Source organism: Rattus norvegicus, chromosome 1, assembly GCF_021556685.1.
Source record: "Rattus norvegicus strain SHRSP/BbbUtx chromosome 1, alternate assembly SHRSP_T2T, whole genome shotgun sequence".
Lineage (NCBI taxonomy): Eukaryota > Metazoa > Chordata > Mammalia > Rodentia > Muridae > Rattus > Rattus norvegicus.
Genome location: NC_141534.1, coordinates 88,177,793 through 88,197,696, shown reverse-complemented (window position 1 = coordinate 88,197,696; position 19,904 = coordinate 88,177,793). Strand labels below are relative to the sequence as shown.

The following is a 19,904-nucleotide window of genomic DNA, read 5'->3' as shown; positions in this document are numbered from 1 at the left end:
TCTCTGAGTTTGAGGCCAGCCTGGTCTGTAAAGTGAGTTCTAGGACAGCCAGGGCTACCTAGAGAAACTGTCTCAAAAACTAAAACAAGGGCTGGAGAGATGGCTCAGCGGTTAAGAGCACTGACTGCTCTTCCAGAGGTCCTGAGTTCAATTCCCAGCAACCACATGGTGGCTCACAACCATCTGTAAAGAGATCCGATGCCCTCTTCTGGTGTGTCTGAAGACAGCTACAGTGTACTTATATATAATAAATGAATAAATAAAAAATATTTAAAAAAACTAAAACAAACAAAACAACAACAAAAATTTAATGTAGTTCTTCTTTGAAAGATTAAAAATGTTTGGGGCTGGAGAGATGGCTCAGTGGTTAAGAGCACTGACTGTTCTTCCAGAGGTCCTGAGTTCAATTCCCAGCAACCATATGGTGGCTCCAACCATCTGTAATGAGATTTGGTGCCCTGTGTCTGAAGACAGCTACAGTATACTTATATACATTAAATAAATAAATAAATAAATAAATAAATAAATAAATAAATAAATGTTTAATGTATTCTGCCTTTTTTTTTGATGATTATGGCTGATTGGCTGATTTGGATCCCATATGAGTTGTTTTCCGTGTGTGTGTGTGTGTGTGTGTGTGTGTGTGTGTGTGTGTGTGTGAGAGAGAGAGAGAGAGAGAGGGGGTACCCGTGGAGGCCAGAAGGGGGCATCAGATTGCCTCAGACCTGGAATCACAGGTGATTGTGAGCTGCCTAATGTGAATACTGGAAACAAAACTTGGGTTCTCTGCAATAGCAGTCATCTCTCGGTCTGTTTCCCAAATGTTTGGTACTGATGTCTAATTTTTCATTCATCCCTATCTGGTGTGGTAGTTTGAAAGGTACGTACCCCATAGGCACATTTACTTGAACTCCTGATCACCAGTTGGTGGTGCTGTTTGGGAGTTTATGGAACTTTTAGGAGGTGGAGCCTTGCTGGAGGAAGCCTGGAGAGTCTACAGCCTTGCTTCACTTCCAGTTAGCTGTATAGACGCTGAAGATGTGAGCTCACCTTCTGCTCTGGCTGCCTGCTGCCATGCCGCCCCCACCAGGATGGACACTTCATTTGAAATGGAAGCATGGAAACACTCTCTTCCGTAAGTTGCTTTTGGTCATGGTGTTTGATCACAGCAACGCAAAGTCACAAAGACAGTACTTAGTATGCAGTTCAATCTTAAGTCAGTTTGAACACCCATCATGTGGAAATACGAATCTCAGGATGCTCCAAAATCCAAAAAAAATTTTTTTTTGGGGACTTATATGGATCAGGCCGGCCTAAAACTTGGAATGTAGCTGAGGAGGATGACCTTGAGTTTCTAGCTATTTTGCCTTCATCTCCCAAGTTCTGGGATTACAGGAGTGAGTCACCATGCTCACTGTCTTAGTTACGTCTATCTCTGTGAAGAGACACTGCTTATAGTTTTAAAGGGTTAGTGAATAACCAAGGTGGAAAGCAGACAGGTCTGGAACCCTAGGAGTCTTCGCCAGCCGTACACCCGCCACCTCAGGTCAAGATTAGGCCAAGTACCAGCTTCCCACCTTGGGTCAAGGCTAGGCCAAGTTCCATTCTCCACCCACAGTTCTCGGAAGGTGCAGGAACATTCTTGGAGAAACACAGAATACACTGATAGTCACCTGACCCTCTGGCCCCAGATAGAGCTCGCATGCATGTCATATGCTTGCTAGCCAATAGATTCAAAGGTCAATATGCTTAGCAATTAGTTTAAACTGTAACCTTGCTGATGTAACCTGTATCCCTACAAAGTATAAAAGCTGCTTGTTATAGCCATTCGGGGTCGCCTTCTAGTCACTCGCCACAATGGGCTGATTGAGGGTTGACTTTGATGTGCTGGAAAAATAAACCCCTTGTGTTTGCTTCGAACTCCGTTCTTGTGTCTCACTTGGGGGGTCTCCTGATAGTTAAGACTCATTTCGAGCCTTACACCCAACTCATATGGTCCAAACAGAATAATTTTCCCGTCTTTTTATCTAGGTGGCCACACTTCCAGTGGCCCAGACAGCTCTCTACCATCTCCCCTACCACCTCACAGGCTCAGCTGAAATAAGTCCTTGTAGCTTTTATAAAAGCTTCTGAAAGACCCTGAGATAGAGGAGACTCTCGCTCCAATCCTGAGGACACCCATCACCCCGCAAACACACGGGACTCAGTCTTGATGTAAAAACAAGAGGTTTACTCGGGATACTAGTGCACTGGGGCTCCACACGGTCCTCACGCAGGACGGATGTGCAGAGCCCGGAACAGCAGGAACATGCAGTCTATATAGTCTCCACAAGGTCACACAGCTTCATTAGCTCAGCTCTTTCGGTGCCAAGGATATCTGACTAGGCAGATGTTTTTCGTCCTGGAGTTCCTGGGACAAGGCCGAAACCATATCAGGGCACCTATTCCAGTACCAAGGACGTCTGACTTGACAAATGTTATTTTTCATCCTCGGGTTCCCAGGACAAGGCCACAGCTATATCATCTGTTCTTGTGCCTGGGTAGCTTCTTGGAGAGTGCGTGGGAATGTGCTTTCTGTACTTTCTGGTCTAACGTCTAGGGGCTAAGCAGAGGCCAACTTAAAATTTTTCATTTTTAAGAAATGGCTGCACTGATGTCAAGCGGTGATCTTTCACTTCTCCTGGTTCAACTGCCTCTTGTTTTTGCTCAGCTCAATCTTTTTTCTTCTATTTTCTGGACCCTACTCCTACCTACTCCCCTTCTGCCAGCCTCTGCTGGCTTTTTGTATCTTCTCCTGTTCTCAGAAGCTCAAGGGGCAACCGGAACTGAGGGTCAAGGGGTCAAGCAGTTCTAATGGCTAAGCATTCCCAAAGAGCCAGGTGAGTAGCCATAGGGGCACATTAAATAAACCCATACTACATTTCCTCCTGTTTGTTTTGTTGGGAACATGCAAAAGAAGCTTACTTTAAGTACTACCATTTCGTTTTCAAACTCCATTTGATCATAGGGAGAAATTAAATTCAAGGTCCCTGGTCCTAGGGGAGCTGGCGACTTCCTGATAGCTGAACAGCTTCTGTTGTAAACAGCTTCTGAGTCCAGACATTTCAGGGACAACTTCTCCGTCTTGCTGGCAGGGTCAAACAAGTTCATGTTCCGAAGCTTAGGAACGAACTCCTATCTCACTTCTCCAAATGATTTCTTAATTGTCTGTTAACTGGTAAAGAATACAAAAATCAAACCAAGGTGCATAAGTTATAAAAACACATAAGCCTGTTATGCCCTAGTTAACTACATGCAGCTGACCCTCTCTTTTGTCCCCTTATCACTTCTGAGGACCTATTGTGGAGGGGAATGAGTTAAGGACCTTGAAGCCAGGTGCCCTGGATAGGGCTCAGTTTCCAACTCCCTTGCTTAACCCTCAATGTCAAAATAGGATTGGGTAACACTTCAACTCTCCCCAGCTGCCCCTCCCCCCCCCCCCCAGTGTTTCAACCTTTAAAAATGTTCAATCTCCCTTTGGGATGTAGTTCAGATCCCAGACTGGGCCCTTCCCTGAGTGCTCAGAAATAAAATAAAGCTTTCTTTCTTTTTTTCTTTTCTTTTCTTTTTTTTTTTTTTTGGTTCTTTTTTTCGGAGCTGGGGACCGAACCCAGGGCCTTGTGCTTCATTCTTAAGCTTCCCTGTCTGAAGTGAGTTTTCTCAGCCTCCTCCCCGAACCCAACAATTCTAGCTACTAATTATGCAGTTTTGAAGCTGCTTCTCCATTCCTTCTGATGTCTTTTCCGGGTCCGAGGAGTTTGATGGGATCCTTCTGTTTATCTCTCAGGAGCAGATCCACAACTGAGATGAGAACCTAACAGCGATGCATCCCTGTCTTGTAATGTGGGTATGCTTCCTGGACTTTTTGTATTCCCGGACTATCTTATCTTCTAGCATCTTGAGTTCTGGAGAGTTTCTTCGATGGAGTCTCTCAGTCTCTGCCCCTAGCTCTGTGAACCTTTAGTTTGCAGCCCCGAGATTAGCTTGCAGCCCCTACTTGGGCTATGCAGGATGTGCTATTCACTATTTGGCATGGTCTGTCGTAAAGTCCTGCTCACGGGCCCATTGTTGCTCTGCACTGTGGGTGGCTCTGTATTGCAGGAGACCAAAGTCCTGCTCACGGGCCTGTCAGTGGTCAGGTGCTGAACATTTCTTGTCCGGGCTTCTCTGGCTGGAAGGGGAAGGCAGTGACTGGTCAGGCTCTCTTCTTTGCTGGTTTTGGATCCATGGCTAAGGTTTTCAGAAGACCTCCTCTGCTCACCTCTGAGCTTTATCAGTTTTGATGTTATCCACGGCTTTTGTTTCCCCGGGAAATATAAACAAACCTGCATTCCCAACGCAAATCATTTGCTGACTTCCATTCTGAAGTTAACACATCCTTATAGTATATAGGATGATTACAGTTTTTTTTTCCTGTAATCCAGTGTGTCTCTCAGATGCTGTTGTCCCCCTTTCATTAACGTTCAGAAAATTTAAAGTTAACAGGGCACTATTTAGTCTATCCCTGAGGGTTTTTATTCCTTTTTGTTTTATAAACATTTCTTTCAAGGTGCAATTAGATCTTTCTTTTCTTTTTTTTTTTTTTTTTGGTTCTTTTTTTCGGAGCTGGGGACCGAACCCAGGGCCTTGCGCTTCCTAGGCAAGCGCTCTACCACTGAGCTAAATCCCCAGCCCCCAATTAGATCTTTCTAGAACTGCTTTGCCCTGTCTTCTGGTTTTTGGTTCCTAAGCTTCTCTATTTCTACCCTCATTTTTTTTCTGGTTGCTCAGCCAGTGTTTTGTAAACAAAACAGCCCAAAATGAGGAAAAGGGAAAAAAAAAACTGCTATTAAAAACCATGCTGGGGATCTCCCAACAGTCTCAGTAAACACCCTTGTTGGCTTTTTGAAACAAAATATCTATTTCTCCATTTCCCGCCTTTTGCTCTATGATACTAGAAATCAAGTCCCCCCTCCCCTCTTCTGGCTGGGCACATTGGTGGCCACTTTTCTTTTAATGTTTCTTTTCCCTATAAATAGCCAGCCCTATGTCTGGCTAATTGTAGCTTTAATTTATTTTTCTTTAGCTACTTTGTGTGGGTTTTTCTCTAACTGTCTCCTAACCGTACCTTCTATGCCTCAGCTCAGCTTCTCCTGGCTCGTCTGCCTCTTATTTTCGCTCTGTTCAATCTTTCTCTTTCTGCATCAACTGGTTTCTCTAATTCTACTCTCTGACCCTACTCTTCTGCCACCTGGACTCCCACTCAATCCTACTATGTCTCCTGGACCCTTCTCTCTGTCTTTCAGGCTCTGCTAGTTTTTTAAATATCCTCTCCTGTTCTTAGAAGTCCAAGAGGCAACTGCTACTAAAGGTCATAGGGTCAAGCAGTTCTAACTTAAGTATTTACAAAATGTCAGTTGACTAGCCTTTGGGGATGCTTTAAAGAGCCAGGAACACAACCACACTGCAACTCTTCATTGTTCAGGGGCCACTGCTCTGCTCTTCTTTTTCTCATCTGGTTCCTGTAATGGCTATTCTTGTTGTCACGTTGACGAGATGTGTAATGAACGACGGTCCAGAAATGGAGGGCATACCTGTGGGGTGATTTTGCTTGGTTTGGATTAGATGGATCCACTTCTAGTCTACCTTTGAGGTAGGAAGATACACATCTTTTTTTTTCTTTTTTCTTTTCTTTTCTTTTTTTTTTTTTTTTTTCGGAGCTGGGGACCGAACCCAGGGCAAGCGCTCTACCACTGAGCTAAATCCCCAACCCCGATACACATCTTTTGATCCAGGTTTGTTTTTTCTTTTCTTTTCCTTTATGTGTGTGTGTGTGTGTGTGTGTGTGTGTGTGTGTCTTCTGTTTTAATTGGATATTTTTTATTTACATTTCAAATGTTAATCCTTTTCCCAGTTTCCTGTCCATAAGCCCCCCTATCCCATCCAAATCCCCTTCTTCTATAAGTGTGTTTCCCCTCCCCATCCACACTACCTTCCCGCCTGCCCCACCTGACATTCCCCTACACTGGGGGGGGGGGTGTCCAGCCTTGACAGGACCAAGGGCTTCTCCTCCCATTGGTGCCCAACAAGGCCAACCTCTGCTACATATGCAGCTAGAGCCATGGGTGTGTCCATGTGTACTCTTTGGATGGTGGTTTAGTCTCTGGGAGCTCGGATTGGTAGGTATTGTTCTCATATGAGGCTGCAAGCCTCTTCAGCTCCTTCAATCCTTTCACTAATTCCTCCAACGGGGACCCCATTCTCAGTTCAATTGTTTGTTGCTAGCATTCACCTCTCTATTTGTCACGCTCTGCCTGAGCCTCTCAGAGATGGCTATATTGTCTAGTTTTGGTGGCTGTATATGTATGGACTGCATCCCCAGGTGGGGTAGGCTCTGAATGGCCTCTCCTTCAGTCTCTACTCTAAACTTTGTCTCCATATCCCCTCCTATGAATATATTTGTTCCCCCTTTTAAGAAGGACTGAAGAATCCGCAGTTGTCCTTCTTTTTGAGCTTCATGTGGTCTATGGCTTGTATCTTGGGTAATTTGAGCTTTGGGGCTAATATCCACTTTTCAGTGAGTGCATACTATGTGTGTTTTTTGTGATTGGGTTACCTCACTCAGGATGATATTTTCCAGTTCCATCCATTTGCCTATGAATTTCATGAAGTCATTGTTTTTGATAGCTGAGTAGTACTCCACTGTGTAGATGTACCACATTTTCTGTATCCATTCCTCTGTTGAAGGGCATCTGGGTTCTTTCCAGCTTGGCTATTATAAATAAGGTTGCTATGAACATAGTGGAGCTTGTGTCTTTGCTGTTTATTGGGGCATCATTTGGGTATATGCCCACAAGTGGGATAGCTGGGTCCTCAGGTAGTGAAATGTCCAATTTTCTGAGGAACCTCCAGACTGATTTCCAGAATGGTTGTACCAGTCTGCAATCCCACCAACAATGGAGGAGTGTTCCTCTTTCTCCACATCCTCGCCAGCATCTGTTGTCAACTGAGATTTTGATCTTAGCCATTCTCACTGGTGTGAGGTGAAATCTCAGGGTTGTTTTGATTTGCATTTCCTTGATGACTAAGGATGTTGAACATTTCTTTAGGTGCTTCTCAGCCATTGGATATTCCTCAGCTGAGAATTCTTTGTTTAGCTCTGTACCCCATTTTTTTTCTTTTTTCTTTTTTTCGGAGCTGGGAACCGAACCCAGGGCCTTGTGCTTGCTAGGCAAGCGCTCTACCACTGAGCTAAATCCCCAACCCTTCTGTACCCCATTTTTAATAGGGTTATTTGGCTCTGTGGAGTCTAACTTCTTGAGTTCTTTGTATATTTTGGATATAAGCCCTCTATCGGATGTAGGATTGGTAAAGATCTTTTCCCAACCTGTTTGTTGTCATTTTGTCCTAATGACTGTGTCCTTTGCCTTACAGAAGCTTTGCAGTTTTATGAGGTCCCATTTGTAAATTCTTGACCTTGGAGCATAAGCCATTGGTGTTTTGTTTAGGAAATTTTCCCCAGTGCCCATGTGTTCGAGGCTCTTCCCCACTTTTTCTTCTATTAGTTTGAGTGTATCTGGTTTTACATGGAGGTCCTTGATCCACTTGGACTTAAGCTTTGTACAGGGTGATAGGCATGGATTGATCTGCATTCTTCTACATGCTGACCTCCAGTTGAACCAGCACCATTTGTTGAAAATGCTTTCTTTTTTCCATTGCATGGTTTTAGCTCCTTTGTCAAAGATCAAGTGACCATAGGTGTGTGGGTTCATTTCTGGGTCTTCAATTCTATTCCATTGATCTACCTGCCTTTCTCTGTACTAATACCATACAATTTTTATGATTATTGCTCTGTAATACTGCTTGAGGTCAGAAATGATGATTCCCCCAGAATTTCTTTTATTGTTGAGTATAGTTTTCACTATCCTGGGTTTTTATTATTCCAAATGAATTTGCAAATTGTTCTGTCTAACTCTCTGAAAAATTGGATTGGTATTTTGATGGGGATTGCATTGAATCTGTAGATCGCTTTTGGTAAAGTGGCCATTTTTACTATATTAATCCTGCCAATCCATGAGTATGGGAGATCTTTACATCTTCTGAGGGCTTCTTCAATTTCTTTCTTCAGAGGCTTGAAGTTCTTGTCATACAGATCTTTCACTTGCTTGGTTAAGGTCACACCAAGGTATTTTATATTATTTGTGACTATTGTGAAGGGTGTCATTTCCTTAATTTCTTTCTCAGCCTGTTTATCCTTTGTGTAGAGGAAGGCTACTGATTTGTTTGAGTTAATTTTATACCCAGCCACTTTGCTGAAGTTGTTTATAAGGCTTAGTCGTTCTCTGGTGGAACTTTTGGGTCACTTAAGTATACTATCATATCATCTGCAAATCGTGATATTTTGACTTCTTCCTTTCCAATTTGTATCCCATTGACTTCCTTTCATTGTCTGATTGCTCTGGCCAGGACTTCAAGTACTATATTGAATAAGTAGGGAGAGAATGGGCAGCCTTGTCTAGTCCCTGATTTTAGTGGGATTGCTTCAAGTTTCTCTCCATTTAGTTTAATGTTGGCTACTGGTTTGCTGTATATGGCTTTTACTATGTTTAGGTATGGGCCTTGAATTCCTGATCTTTCAAGACTTTTAACATGAAGGGGTGTTGAATTTTATCAAATGCTTTCTCAGCATCTAAGATGATCATGTGATTTTTTTCTTTGAGTTTGGTAACATAAAGGATTTTGTTGATGGATTTCTGTATATTGAACCATCCTTGCATCCCTGGCATGAAGCCTACTTGATCATGATGGATGGTCGTTTTGATATGTTCTTGGATTTGGTTTGGAAGAATATTTATTATTTTTGCATCAATATTCATAAGGGAAATTGATCTCAAGTTCTCTTTCTTTGTTGGGTCTTCGTGTGGTTTAGATATAAGCGTAATTGTGGCTTCATAGAAGGAATTGGGTAGTGCTCCTTCTGTTTCTATTTCGTGGAATAGTTTGGACAGTATTGGTATGAGGTCTTCTATGAAGGTCTGATGGAATTCTGCACTAAACCCATCTGGTCCTTGGCTTTTTTTTGGTCGGGAGACTTTTAATAACTGCTTCTATTTCTCTAGGAGTTATGAGACTCTTTAGATGGTTTATCTGATCCTGATTTAACTTTGGTACTTGGTGTCTGTCTAGAAAATTGTCGATTTCATCCAGATTTTCCAGTTTTGTTGAATATAGGCTTTTGTAGTAGGATCTGATGATTTTTTTAAATTTCTTTAGATTCTGTTGTTATGTCTGCCTTTTCATTTCTGATTTTGTTAATTCGGAAACACTCTCTGTGCCCTCTGGTTAATCTGATTAAGAGTTTACCTATCTTGTTGATTTTCTCAAAGAACCAGCTTCTAGTATGGTTGATTCTTTGTATAGTTATATTTGTTTCTACTTGGTTGATTTCAGTCCTGAGTCTGATTATTTCATGGCTTCTACTCCTCTTGAGTGTATTTGCTTCTTTTTGCTGTAGAGCTTTTAGGTGTGCTGTCAAGCTGCAGATATATGCTCTCCCCTGTTTCTTTCTGCAGGCACTCAGCGCTATGAGTTTTCCTCTTAGCACAGCTTTCATTGTGTCCCATAAATCTGGGTATGATGTGCCTTCATTTTCATTAAATTCTAAAAAGTGTTTAATTTTTGTCTTTATTTCTTCCTTGACCAAGTTATCACTGAATAAAATGCTGTTCAACTTCCATGTGTACGTCGGCTTTCTGTTGTTTTTGTTGTTTTTGAAGACCAGCCTTAGTCTACGGTGATCTGATAGGATACATGGGATTATTTCTATCTTCTTGTATCTGTTGAGACCTGTTTTGTCACAGATTATAAGGTCGGTTTTGGAGAAAGTACCATGAGGTGCTGAGAAGAAGGTATATTCTTTTTTTTTTTAAGATTTATTTATTTATTTTGTATATGAGTACACTGTAGCTGTCTTCAGACACACCAGAAGAGGGCATTGGATCTCATTACAGATGGTTGTGAGCCACCATGTGGTTGCTGGGACTCAGAGGTGCTGAACTCAGGACCTCTGGAAGAGCAGTCGGTGCTCTTAACCACTGAGTCATCTCTCCAGCCTGAAGGTATATTCTTTTGTTTTAGAATGAAATATTCTATAAATATCTGTTAAATCCATTTGGTTCATAACTTCTGTTAGTTTCTCTATGTCTCTGTTTCGTTTCTGTTTCTATGATCTGTCCATTGATGAGAGTGGGGTGTTGAAATCTACCACTATTATTGTGTGAGTTGCAATGAGTGCTTTGATCTTTAGAAGGGTTTCTTTTATGTATGTAGGTGCGCTTATATTTGGAGCATAGATATTTAGGATTGAGAGTTCATCTTGGTGTATTTTTTCTTTGATGACTATGAAGTGTCCTTCCTTATCTTTTTTGATGACTTTTGGTTGAAAATCAATTTTTTAAAGATTTTTATTTATTTATTATATGTAAGTATACTGTAGCTGCCTTCAGACACACCAGAAGAGAGCATCGGATCTCATTACAGATGGTTGTGAACCACGATGTGGTTGCTGGGATTTGAACTCAGGACCTCTGGAAGAGCAGTCAGTGTCTTTTTTTTTTTTTTTTTTTTTTGGTTCTTTTTTTCGGAGCTGGGGACCGAACCCAGGGCCTTGCGCTTCCTAGGCAAGCGCTCTACCACTGAGCTAAATCCCCAGCCCCGCAGTCAGTGTCTTAACTGCTGAGCCATCTCTCCAGCCCTGAAAGTCAATTTTATTCGATATTAGAATGGCGACTCCAGGCTGCTGCGGCGGCGGCCTCGGGCGCGCTGCTCGGCGCCTATCTGGAGCGCCACGGTCCGCCCGCGGCCTCGGACTTGCCGGCGCCGGCCGGGGCGTTGGCAGGCGGCCCCGGGAGCGGCGGCGGCGTGGTGGTCGGGGTGGCCGAGGTGAGAAACTGGCGCTGCTGCTGCCTCGGCAGCACCTGTTGGTGCCGGAGCCTCGTGCTGGTGTGCGTGCTGGCCGCCCTGTGCTTCGCTTCCCTGGCCCTGGTCCGCCGCTACCTGCAGCACCTCCTGCTCTGGGTGGAGAGCCTCGACTCGCTGCTCGGTGTCCTGCTCTTCGTCGTGGGCTTCATCGTGGTCTCCTTCCCCTGCGGCTGGGGCTACATCGTGCTTAATGTGGCGGCCGGCTACCTGTACGGCTTCGTGCTAGGCATGGGGCTCATGGTGGTGGGCGTCCTCATCGGCACCTTTATTGCTCATGTGGTCTGCAAGCGGCTGCTCACCGCCTGGGTGGCCGCCAGGATCCAGAGCAGCGACAAGCTGAGCGCCGTTATCCGTGTCGTGGAGGGAGGAAGCGGCCTGAAGGTGGTGGCGCTGGCCCGGCTGACTCCCATACCTTTTGGGCTTCAGAATGCAGTGTTTTCGATTACTGATCTTTCCTTACCCAACTATCTGATGGCGTCTTCAGTTGGACTGCTTCCGACCCAGCTTCTGAATTCTTACTTGGGAACCACACTACGGACGATGGAAGATGTCATTGCAGAACAAAGTGTTAGTGGATATTTTGTCTTTTGTTTACAGATTGTTATCAGCATAGGCCTCATGTTTTATGTAGTTCATCGCGCTCAAGTGGAATTGAATGCAGCTATCGTCGCTTGTGAGATGGAACTGAAAACCTCTCTGGTTAAAGGCAGTCAACCGAATCCCAGTGGCTCTTCCTTCTACAACAAGAGGACCCTCACGTTTTCTGGAGGTGGAATCAATGTTGTATGACTCTTACAAACTGTGATTGTCGAGCGCCTACTCTGCTGTCCGGGCCTAGCAGTCACTTACCTAATGGCAGAGACAAGTGCCGTTGTATTATGGCACAAGCAAAACTGACTAGTTTTTAAATTGCACAATTTTCTAAAAGCAAGAATCATTTTCTGGGTCTGTAAATGTAGATGCAGCTTTGGCTGCCCCTTGTCATACCTGTAATGGCCTATAGGTGTGCACTTTAGTGTTTTTGAATTATTTTATTGCTGGGACTTATGAACAGAGAAATAACCCAAATTTTTTTTTCTGTTTAGTATCTTTATTTATAAAGCCCATGAATAGTTGTGTGCATCTGTCTTTAAAGATGAGTAAAAATGTACAGTTCTCAGTGGCTCACTGTTGGATGTTCTTTGCTTTGGCATTCTGTCCAGAAGGGTAAACTGTTTTGTTTATTGTTCACTTGTTTGTTTCAAGCAGGAAAACTTCGCTTTACTTTTCTTGCTTGTAAGAGAATAGATGTACTTTGGTCGAATGTATGTCAGCATTATGTCACTGTGGGCCATTTACAACTTTGCGTACAAGCGTAAATCCTACATTGTGGGACTGAAGTGCTCTTAAGACCCCTTTTATTTTCACTGTGTAATATGCAAAGTGAAAGGGACATTATTTAGCAGGCGACTCACAAGTCGAGCCTGCATTCTTATTTGATTATCCTGTTTTCACAAGTCGAGCCTGCATTCTTATTTGATTATCCTGTTTTCACCCTTTAGGCCTCATCCAAGGGCTGTCCGAAAGCACTCTTACCAAACCATTTCTCCCTTTTATATTAATAATTAGGCTTTGAAATTAACATATTATTCCTATAAAACGGTGGGCTTACCATTTCTGACGTTGTCATTCAGGTGGCCTTGTTTAGTCAAAACGCCTTGTTAAAAAGAAACAAGCTTTAAAATCACGTTTATAGTTTCAGTAAAGTACTTATAATATATATGTCTCTATAGTTTTCAGCTTTAAAACTATAAACAAACATTAATAAAAGCCCATGTTTGTGCTATCTGCTGTATTATTGCTGTTTTGTTTGGGGCTTTGATAATTCCTTTTCCCTGATGAGACTCAGGAATTCTGAAATGTGAAATCGTCTTGGTTCTTTTTCTCGGAGCATGTGTGTTTGCTAACAGCACATAGGACTTAGCATACAGTAATCTGACATGATTCACACAGCGAACACTCATTGATCAGCTTTACTTTTGAAGTAGTTAATTGCAAACTTAATGAATAGTTGATTTTGTTGGTTACAAATGAGACTGTAGTAATACGGTAACGTTTTCTGTTAAGTACTTGGCTTTTCTATGACTGTTCCAACCTGTCAGAAGTCTCTCCGCTGCATTTTCCTGGCGGTAAAACCATTGCCCTGGTAGCTGCTGACATAGAGTAATCCTGTGCAAGCAGATTTTTCTAGCTTAACACCAGAGATGACTTTGATTGTGTTCACATACAAGGTTTTTGCCCAGTTCAGGTTGTTTTCCTTCCCTCCCTGATACGTAAATTCCTTCGCCTCTGAGTAGCAGTAGAAGACCAGAGTAACTATGACAAAGGCACCTGGTCTACAGCGCATGCCTGGCCTCCAGACCTTTGTTATCAGTAGAGAAACAACTATGTATACTTTGAGTCCTCACTGCCTGTTTAGTTTTATTTAGTTTAACCATCCCAATAAAGGAAATATTTGATTTGTTCTTGTTTTTAAAAAAAAAAAAAAAAAGAATGGCGACTCCAGCTTGCTTTTTCCGACCATTTGCTTGGAAAATTGTCTTCCAGCCTTTTACTTTGAGATAATGTCTGTCTTTGTCACTGAGGTGTGTTTCCTGTATGTAGCAAAATGCTGGGTCCTCTTTACATATCCAGCCTGTTAATCTATGTCTTTTTATTGCAGAATTGAGTCCATTGATGTTAAGAGATATTAAGGAATAGTGATTGTTGTTTCTTGCTATTTTTGTTGTTAGAGTTGGAATTATATTTGTGTGGCTCTCTTCTTTTGGTTTTGTTGCAAGGAGATTACTTTCTTGCTTTTTCTAGCATGTAGTTTCCCTCCTTGTGTTGGAATTTTCCTTCTATTATCCTTTTAGGGCTGGATTTCTAGAAAGATATTGTGTAAATTTGGTTTTGTCATGGAATATCTTGGTTTCTCCATCTATGTTAATTGAGAGTTTTGCTGGATACAGTAACCTGGGCTGGCATTTGTGTTCTCTTAGGTTCTGTATGACCTCTGGCCAGGATCTTCTGGCTTTCATAGTCTCTGGTGAGAAGTCTGATGTAATTCTTAAAGGTGTGCCTTTATATGTTACTTGACCTTTTTCCCTTACTGCTTTTAATATTCTTTCTTTGTTTTGTGTATTTGTTGTTTTGACTATTATGTGATGGGAGGAATTTCTTTTCTGGTCCAATCTATTTGGAGTTCTGTAGGCTTCTTGTATGTTTATGGGCATCTCTTTCTTTAGGTTAGGGAAGTTTTCTTCTATGATTTTGTTGAAGATATTTACTGGCCCTTTAAGTGGGAGTCTTTGCTCTCTTCTCTACCTATTATTCTTAGGTTTGATCTTCTCATTGTGTCCTGAATTTCCTGGATGTTTTGGCTCAGGAACTTTTTGCATTTTACATTATCTTTGATGGTTGTGTCGATGTTTTCTATGGAATCTTCTGCCCCTGAGATTCTCTCTTCTATCTCTTGTATTCTATTGGTGATGCTTGTTCCTGATCTTTTTCCTTGGTTTTCTATCTTCAGAGTTGTCTCCCTTTGTGCTTTTCTTTGTTGTTTCTATTTCTATTTTTAAATCCTGGATGTTTTGTTCGATTCCTTCACCCATTTGGTCATGTTTTTCTGTAATTCTTTAAAGGATTTTTGTGTTTCCTCTTTAATGGCTTCTACTTGTTTATCAGTGTTGTCCCGTATTTCTTTAATGGAGTTATTTATTTCCATCTTAAAGTCCTCTATCATCATCATGAGATGTGAGTTTAAATACAAACCTTGCTTTTCTGGTGTGTTTAGATATCCAGTATTTGCTTTGGTGGGAGAACTGGGCTCTGATGATGCCAAGTAGTCTTTGTTTCTGTTACTTAGGTTCCTGCCCTTGCCTCTCGCCATCAGCTTGTCTCTGGTGTTAGCTTGTCTTTCTGTCTCTGACAGTGGCTTGACCTTCCTGTAAGCCTGTGTGTCAGTGCTCTTGTAGACCTCTTTTCTTTCAGCCGGATCTGGGAACAGAGCTGCTCCTGGATTTGTGTGTCCTGAATCCTCCAGGCAGGTTGCTTGGAGCAGAAATTTGGTCTTACCTCTGCTCTCAGGTATGTCAGTGCTCCAGGTGACTGGCTTTCAGGTCTGGGGTCAGGTAGAAACCAGCAGGTTCCTGCCCCTGACTGCTCCTAGGTTCGTGTATCCAGAGGGCAGTAGGCAGGTTCTTCCTGGGCCAGGAATGTGAGTAGTAGTGGTGGTCTTCCCTGAGGTCTCAGGATTGTCCAAACTTCTGAGAGTCTAGCTCTCTCCCCCATTGGATTTGAGTACAGAGAGCTGTGGGAGTGGTTTAGCTCTGGGCACAGGCAGAAACCAGAAATGTCCTGTCCCAGACACACTCCTGCCTTTGTGTGTCCTGAGGCCATTAGGTGGGTGGCTTGGAGCAGAAGAGTTGGTCTTACCTCTGCTCTCAGGTTTGTCAGTGTTCCTGGTGACTGGTTTTTAGCTCCGGGCTTAGGCAGAAACTGAAAGGGTCCTGTCCCTGACTGATCCTAGGTTGCTGTGCCCAGAGAGTACATGGGGCAAAAGGCAGTTTCCTCTTGGTTCAGGAATGTGGGCAGAAGTAATTGTCTCCCCTGAGCTCTCAGGATTGTCCACACTTCTGGAGAATCCAGCTCTCTCCCCCATAGGATTGGGTATAGAACCAGGTTTTTTTCTTGGGGTAGCCCTGGATGTTCTAGAACTTGCTCTGTAGACCAGGCTGCCCGCAAACTTACAGATATCCATCTGCCTCTGCCTCGTAATGATGGGTATAAACGTTCCTGCTCAAATGGAATACAGCTCTGAGGTGTGACTGTGTCCTAGTGGAAAGGCATCCTGAGACATGGGGCCCAGGAGCCACATAGCTCTCTCTGAGAGGAAGCCTCTTCAGCAGAGGTGTTGCAGCTCACAGGAGAGGGTATCCCCAGCTGAGCCAAGGAGCTCAGGAGCCTCGGCCCTGCACCTTCCTCACTTCTCTTTTTTGTTTATTTTCTTCTTCTGGGAAGAGAGTTATCAGGGAGAAAAATCTCATGAAAGAGATTCATTGGAGGGTTCAGTGAAGAGGAAAGAATCCAGGGATGGCTGTTCTCTGCTCCCAGGAAAGGGTGGCAGGGAGTGGACAAAGGGCAGGCCTTATATAAGATTTCTTAGGCGGCAGAGATTTCCAGAGTGAGGATTTGAAGTGGAAACTTAAGGGTTCTTTGGAAAGTCAGTTGTGTTGGAAGGTGTTTTGCTGGGGCAAATATGTGGAGGAGTGTTTTCCTGAAGCAGACACAGGAGAAAGGATATTCTGCTAGCGCAAGTTCCTGAAAGGACACACAATGAAGGGTTCTTTGTAATGACAAAGATGTATTGGTCAGCCTTACACTGTGTAGTTGAACTGCATTTGTCAGGACTCCACAGAGAGAAATACATCAAAAATCTTCTGGTGTTGTGCCACGGTTTCTTGCCAATTCTGTGGTCTTGGGCTGATTGGCAGAGTGATGTTAGCTGAGATAGACACAGGTGCCGAGGCAAGATCCATGGAAGACATAATGTTTGAGGAGGATATAAAAAGGATTAGGACAGTGATGGAGGCTGAGCTACCTTGCTTATAGAGGTAGCTGTGCACGCCTGTTGGTCTCGCTTCTTCGCTGATCATCACTTCTCTGAGAGAGGCACAGTTGAGAACTTCTGGCACCCTTCCAAGTCCCTCCTGCTGACTCATGTAGAGACTGAGGCCCGGCTGTCTCTGCTAGGTAGTGCCACTACTGCTGATTTGTATTTGCTATCCAGACTCTCTGGTGTATTCAAGAAGTGTTTGTGAGTGGATCAAGCTGCTGCTGCTAACCTGTGAACTGAACTGTGATTTCCAGGCAACACAGATGGGAGTTGCTCCAAAAAAACTTTTTTTTTTTTTGGTTCTTTTTTTCGGAGCTGGGGACCGAACCCAGGGCCTTGCACTTCCTAGGTAAGCGCTCTACCACTGAGCTAAATCCCCAGCCCCCAAAAAACTTTTTAAATAGATCCATTCCCAGTCCCCCCACCCCATATCCTTTCCTTTCCACTACCTTACATTAAAAATAGGTTTTGAAAAAAATTAAAGTAACAAGGATTGGTGTAATTTCAAATGCTGAACTTGGGGGCCTCAGGTGTTGGTGGGTTTTTGTGGGAAGCTTGGGGATTGGTGGTTTTTCCTGTTCAGGGATTGGGGGTTTTTTTTCACCCTTGCATAGGGTCCATGGGTTAGGACAGGAAATCAGTCCCACTCACATGTGGCGTTGGCTGAGGCTCCATCTCTGTGGAGCTGTTCAGGGAGGCTGGAGAGGAGATGCTGCCACTGTGGACAGCTCCTGGGGGCTGTGGTGTTTTACCAAGACTGTAGGCTGAGGCAGGAAAGGTGGGCCATTGTGAACAGCTCCTGTGATGGCTGCAGGCTGTGGAGATGTCATGGTGCCACCATTTTTTGACAGCTCCTGCAAGGGCAGGAGGCTGTAGGCTGGGGTGGGAAGGAGTGTCTAGCTGCCACTTTGACAGATTCTGCAGCATGCCACACTTAGGGACTACACTGGGATTAAAGTCATGGGTCACCACTGCCCAATTTTGATCTGGATCTTGAGGTGGGAAAACACACCTTTGATCTGGGTCCCACCTTCTCCTGGAAGCCTATATAATGACATGGAGGAAGGATGCTTTTGTTCTTTGCCTGCTTGCTCTTGCCTTGCTAGCAAGTCCATTCCTTCTCTGGCATTAGAGCTTACTTCTTTGGGATTCCAGTGTCGGCATTCCAGCATCTACTGAAGATCCGCTGAGACATCCAGCCTTATGGACTGAGCAGGTTCTGGATTCTTGAACTTTCTGTTCATAGCCAACCATTGTTGGAGTAGCTGAACCCTAGCCTGTAAGTCATTCTAATAATCCCCTTCTATATAATATAGACAAAGGGATTCACTCTATAACTTCTGCTATTCTAGAGAACCCTGACTAATACAATTCCCCATTGTTCGTTTTTCATATGGGCACCAGGTCTACAATAATTTCTCTGCTTCAACTTCTCCCATGGCTCCCTTCCACCTCAGCTCCCAGGCCAGAGTCCTTGCCATGGTGTCTACAATCCACCCTCTTTCTCTGTCTCATTGCCAGGCTGCTTCCTCCCCTCTTTCTTCCATGTTCCTTGTTTGCCTAGCTTACATGAGGTCTTGGTACCAATCCTAGGCACCAAATAAAATAGCAGGTGTTGATACAAACGTGTAAGACCAGAACTCAGAAGGAGGAGGCAGGAGGGTCAGGAGTTCAAGGCCAGTTTCAGTTACATAGTGAAGGCTAGACTAGGCTACATGAGCCCTCCTGCCCCCCAAAAACAAACAAACAAACAAACAAAAAACAGAAGTGCATAAACTTTTTTTTCACTGCTTGCTGTGCATATAAGTCCCTCAGAAATCGTTGGTTTTGATTATATGCCTCCAGATGTCCTTCTTTACCCTTAGGGCTGCACTACCCTGTGAGGGGTGCATTCTTAGGGTTTGGGGTTCCTTCTCTGCATAGAGAAGACTTTGGTGAACAAAACAAATGAGTTTGATGCTTCTAGGGATTGCATATCTCACTGGAGGACACAGAGGTAGTCAGATTATACAGGACATGGTGAAGCACACCCGTTATTCCAGCGCTCAGGAGGCTGCAGTGGGAAGAGGAAGAGTTGGAGCACAAGCAAAACAGAAAGTTCGTGTCTGAAATACGTGAATAAGCAATTAAATAAAACATTGAGCAACAACACCCGCTCTTTGAGGAAACACAGACAGGAATGGAGGGTGTGGAGGGATGCTGCTTTTAGAAGCAATGTCAGAGCCGATAGCTTCGGTGCAATAATACTTGAGTGGGGGAAAACAAATGAGCCGCACGGAGGAGCCTGAAGGGGAAGCATTGCCAGAAGAGGAAGCAGAAAACTCAAAAGCTGGCTGCAACTCATCCTGGTTTCTATATTTTTATGTATACTTTTCAGTGATTTTTCTTTTTTGCAACAAGTTTTCTTACGTTATGAATGGGGAAACTGAGGCTCACTTCCCCAGTGATTGGCACACCAAGGAGTACTGAGTAGTTCTCTTTGGAGTCTTTTCTCACACATTTAGTCAATAATTCAACACTTGAGGCTCAATAGAGGGCTTTAAGGGGACACAAAACCGACCAGTACAGAGCTGGCCCCAGGCTTAAGGCTGCTGGGGTTAGATCTGATTACTTATTAGTGAGTTATAGTGACAGTGGTCACATGACTGTTTTATTAATTTAATTAGGTTTTTGAGACGGTCTCAGTATGCAGTCCAGGATGGCCTTGAACTCACAGAGATCCACCTCCCTTTGCCTTCCAAGTGATGGAATTTGTTTTTTTTTTTGTTTTTTGTTTTTTGTTTTTTTGGAGCTGGGGACCGAACCCAGGGCCTTGCGCTCGCTAGGCAAGCGCTCTACCACTGAACTAAATCCCCAACCCCCAAGTGATGGAATTTAAGGCGCACACCACCTCGTCTAGTCACGGGACTGATTTAACCTCTTTTTTTTTTTTTTTTCCCCTTTGGAGCTGAGGACCGAACCCAGGGCTTTGCGCTTGCTAGGCAAGCGCTCTACCACTGAGCTAAATCCCCAACACGGGACTGATTTAATAGTGTTCGAGTTCCCTTGCTGACCCGAAATTGACTTTCTAGCAATTCTGGATGTACAAGGCTGTGAAGAGGTCACAGCTAGGAACTGGCATTTACCTGTAACCCATTCTCTGGCCTCGAGAGGGCGTCGAATCACCCAAAACATTGCCTGAAGCAAGGTGCCCATGAGCGTTTTGGGCGATGGGCATTGGCCGGCCCGTTACTCCCCAGTAGGCTTAATTGTATTTAGAGGTGGTGGCGCC

At 43.8% G+C, this 19,904-nt stretch overlaps 1 long non-coding RNA gene and 1 pseudogene across 2 annotated transcripts; one reads left to right on the top strand and one right to left on the bottom strand.

Annotated features, from left to right (window-relative positions):
* The first annotated feature begins 4,071 nt into the window (after positions 1–4,071).
* LOC120098270 (transmembrane protein 64-like) lies at positions 4,072–13,502 on the top strand (annotated as a pseudogene). The gene is made up of 3 exons (XR_015648683.1): positions 4,072–4,178; positions 10,758–12,461; positions 12,502–13,502. The product of XR_015648683.1 is annotated as a transmembrane protein 64-like (transcript).
* A 4,891-nt stretch (positions 13,503–18,393) lies between these two features.
* LOC148007262 (uncharacterized) lies at positions 18,394–19,889 on the bottom strand. Its single transcript, XR_015649805.1, has 2 exons — positions 19,759–19,889; positions 18,394–18,686 (listed from the first exon to the last, which is right to left on the bottom strand). It is a non-coding gene; the product is annotated as an uncharacterized LOC148007262 (long non-coding RNA).
* Between the last annotated feature and the right edge of the window lie 15 nt (positions 19,890–19,904).